This window comes from Pinus tabuliformis, chromosome 8 (assembly GCF_031772625.1).
Source record: "Pinus tabuliformis cultivar Carrire ecotype Pingquan chromosome 8, CPIR1, whole genome shotgun sequence".
In the NCBI taxonomy this organism is placed as follows: Eukaryota; Viridiplantae; Streptophyta; class Pinopsida; order Pinales; family Pinaceae; genus Pinus; species Pinus tabuliformis.
Window position 1 is genome coordinate 1,200,200,795 of NC_142294.1, and position 4,572 is coordinate 1,200,205,366.

A 4,572-nucleotide genomic window follows, 5' to 3' on the forward strand; every position below is an offset into this window, starting at 1 on the left:
AGAGTCTGGTACAAAGAATGAGGAGTAGGTACTTATCAGTTTTAGCAAAAGCAATTCACCTCAAGCAAAATAAGGATAATAAATGATGTCCCCATAAGAATTTCCACAATAGTTTTAAAGTTCAGCTCGCTGACAGCTGCATTTAGCGCATTTATCAAAGAAGCCCTTTAGTGCTGGAACAATAGGTGATACATCTATATCAGGTGATAGACAATCTAAGGCATAGTAATAGGCATCATAGCCACTCTTTCATTTTGTCTGAAAAACTCATCAGAAAGAACACTTGTAATCTGAAGAAACTCAATCTGTGGTATTGGGTCAGTTTCCCTTCAGGGCTGCCAATAACACAGAGTCATATTTAATGTAATTTTCCCAAGCAATAATACAAAGTCGAGCTTTAAACACAAAAAAAAAGATGAACCCTCAATCAGAGAGTAAGGAAAGCACCTATAAATAAAGCCTCTTCATTACACTCATACCTACCTTCAATATGTCAACACCCTTCGTCCTTTGATTCAAACTACAAAAGCTACTTAAAATCAATTCCAATTTCCCAGTATTGAATACCTGCATAGTAGCATACACTTTTGTTGACTAACTACGAGCTCTCTATTTGGCATCATAGTGGTTATAGTTTCAAAAAGGATCTCTCAAGTTCAACCCATGCAAGCAAGTAAAAGCTATGATTCCACGAAGGACAGGGAGTGGCTGCTTGATGTTTGTAAAAAAAATTCAACAAATCTGATGTCATTTATTATTTTCCATGTGCATTCATCCAAGTAATTGCGTTTAGTTAAGACTTACATAAATAAGCATATTTTAGTTAGCTAGGCATATCTACAAGACAAGAATGGGAAAGATAGAAAGAAATTATATTCATGCCCACAGGTGACTAAAGTTCTGTCGATGGGACTAAGTGTTTAGTTATGATAAATCCTCTCAGGGGAATGACCAAACAATGTAGGATTGTATGTAAACAGTAAAAGTATGTAAAAAGAAGGATGAACCCTTAATCACACAGTAAAGAACACCCATATAAATCAGGAAAGAGAGACATAGGCAGTTGGGCGCTCTGCAGACAAGCTTTCCAAGGTCGCCAAGCATCCAGTTGGGGAGGTGGAATCAGGCAATAAGATCCCGAGAGATTGTTTCCATAAGAAACATTTCCAGCTCGAGAATAAACCATTGTAGCTCAGTAATCGATTTATTTCAATAATGAAAGAATGTTGGTCATAGAAGTAACACAAAACCATGGCATATACAAATATCAAGTATCAATAAAATGCATGTCTAGATAACTAAAACCACAAGGTTGATCATGCAAGAAATGAGACCTTTTATAATGACAAGTACAGAACTAATTTACAACTCAACCTTGGCCACTAACAAACTAACTATGACTTATCGCAGTAGTTAACCAGCTTGTTATATTTCCATTACAATTTAGGTGACAAATTACTATATAATCCAGGAGGGAAATAGCTCATGTTACTTAAGTATTAGAGACGAATAATTTCTTATATAAATAGAGTTTCAAGGACTACTTCCAAATGTCAACATCAAAATATTAACAAGACTTAAAAAACCTTTCATACCTCATCCTTCATCATTGTTGAATCTTTTGCAGATGCCCATGCTTTAGTGATATACAACATTAATGTCGAATCAAGTTGATTTGCCTTTGCCAGGTTATCTATCTTTTTGCATGCGGCATCTAATGATGGTGAACTGAGTATATCATCAAACTTGAGCTATGCCAAGCTCAATGCCTCAATATCTGCAGCTGCATTATCATATGCTTGCACTGCTGCCAAGCATTTAGCTGCTAACCTAGCTAGTTCTATGCAAACCAAAAAACAACCAATGCTATTTAGAAATTGCCAGTAGAACTACAATATTAAATACTTCATAATTTCAATTTCTCATCACAATCCTCCTCAAGCTGCCATAGTTGCCTCCTGTCTCGGCCTCCGGCGCTGCAAAATGCTTACTGCCCATGCCATGATATAACACGGCAAGAGAAATCCAGCAGCTCTCAGAAAAAAAAGAGAGATAAATATGCTGAAGAATCATCGTCTCCATCAGGATTATTTATAACAAGAGCATGTCGTAGAAGTAGAAGTGCCATGAGAATCAATGCGGCTGAACGGCAGAATGCAGCACCACTTGCATTAGCTGCCGCATATTCATCATATTCGCTTCCAAAAAAAAAAAAAAATGTCGCTCTATAGCAGCCATTGCTAACAAGCGAGGATCATGAAGGTCTAACTGTGCTCCAGGAACACCCCAACTGTTACTCAAATCAATGGGAGTGTCATCGCAATGTGCTGGCTGAGGAGGGGTCGTGTAACCAGGACTATATGGCTGATGGCATATCTCACATATAATACTTCCCTTCTCATTGCACCATCGCTGTATGCATTCAATAATAAATCTGACTGAAACTGTCTGTTAGCACTCTGCAAAACATTAGGTAACCAGAACTGTAAGCTATTAATTACAAAGTAATCCGGAAACTGTTGTTTTGCAATCATCTAAGCAATCTGTTCAACAATCACACCAGTCTACTGGGCAGACAGTCCCCTGTTTGCTTTCGATCAGTATCAGCAGCTTGTTACCAGGCAGCAGCAGTCAGTGCAACATTCTGTTATGCAACAGCAACAGGTCGCATATCAACGGCTGAACCCCAACAATTGCGGCAACAACCATTGTTGCAGCAACCGCTTGGCCAGTCGTCCCGAACTTTTCTTCAGAGGGAGCGAGCAGCCTGGGAAACCAGTTATCACAGTCTACTACTGTTGCCAAGATTATAAGTATGTCTGTAATCCAAGTCACAGTATGTATATATGATATCAGTAAGCTTCAGGAGGTGTTTGATCAGAACTACTACAGTGATAAGAAATTATCAAGATAGTATTCTCAAGCAATCCAAGTTTTGTTACAATAGTTTGGGTCAGCATCTTCATAAAACAAAGTCGGATTTCAAAAGAATGGGCTTCGAAAAGTTCTGAAGCAAGTTTTATGTTCAAGACAATGATATAAGTCCCCTTCTGTACGATGCAATGATATTCTTTATACTCCAACAGCAGATACGAGATACTCTTCCTACGGTTGACATATTCATGATGCAAGACAGAGACATGATTCAATGCAATGATTGTAAAGCAAAGTGGCAATACTGTTATGCTTCTCCAAAATATTTTCCTACACAAGTTGTCATGGACTATGATCTAAATTATTACGATCTGAGCCTTCTGGACTGAGATACGAAGCTACTATGACAAATTCAAAGTGGTGCAAAATTCATCTCCTTGACAATGCAACAGTGATGTGAGGGTAATTTGACAGGACTGTGAATTTAACTAAAGAATGGGCACAAGGCTTGCGATTCCCAGGTGATGAAACTGGCGTGCAAAGCTCATGTCAATGGATGGATTGTGGACTTGTGTGTAAATCAAACCGGAGTCCATTGATAGAGATAAGAAATTACGTCAATCATTCATTTAACATAAAACATATGGCCGCACGATAATCTAGTCGGAAGCCTGGTTTTGCCATACTTGAAAATTTCCACGGCTCAATCAAACAAAGCTCGTCTATGGCGGACTGCAGCAAGAACCACCCGGCCAACATGTACGTGTTTCGTTGAATATTTCACAATCACGGTCGTTCGGGCAGTGATAAGAAACGCAATGAAATACTTTATAACGAGCCTCTACTGCAACGGTGGGATCTGTAAAAAAATCACAGTCACAAGCCAGACCACAATGAATTATAAAAAAAATGAATTTATTGAAAATTGACTAATCCCAGCAAAGTTCGTCCATATTTCGAACCAAGAAGTTGGGTAAATATCTCGAATCATCAAATGTGGTAACTGAGTGAGCTATGGATGGAGGTGACAAGGCTGTTGATGTGCAGCAAACCTTGCAAAGTACTTTAGATGGAACCCATACTGCATCTGGAGCGGAGCAGGAGCTGCCCCAAAGTCAGCATGAATGGATTGGGAAAGATCTGGGCGGAGTAGAAATGGAGGTTGTGGCATCCCATGGACATGGAAAAATTCATCTTATTGATACATCGCTGAATGTTCCCTTCAAACAAGGCAGTAAAAGCATGGTAAACAATGGAAACGAAGAGAACGAGACAAGTCAAGAGATCGATGATAAAACATTGCAGCACCCAAATCTGGCGTTCGTGATGTGATGGAAAACATAAGGACAATGGACAGTTTGAGGGTAATGCAGTCTGAAAGTGGGAATGGTTTGAGAACAGTTGAATCTAAACAAAGGGGTGCTCCTGAGTCGATAATGGCACAATCTGTGGATGATTTGAAAGTAATTACACCAGAAAAGGGGCTTCGGGATTTCAATCTCGCAACACCTGAAGGGCACCATTAATAACACAGGCATGATATTCGACATCTGCCTAGCTAAACGATTGCGTGTTAAATTAAGGCGTGATTTTGGTAGTTTATTTGACACGTAAAGAATTACATGCCCCGTGGGCTCTTATGAGCCATTATACGCCGATATTCCATTAATAAACAGGATGAGCGGTTAGAGATGATAC

General features: G+C 39.2%; 1 pseudogene; it reads right to left on the reverse strand.

Moving 5' to 3' along the window:
* Window positions 1-1,914: 1,914 nt before the first annotated feature.
* LOC149239677 (uncharacterized) lies at window positions 1,915-3,633 on the reverse strand (annotated as a pseudogene).
* Window positions 3,634-4,572: the final 939 nt, after the last annotated feature.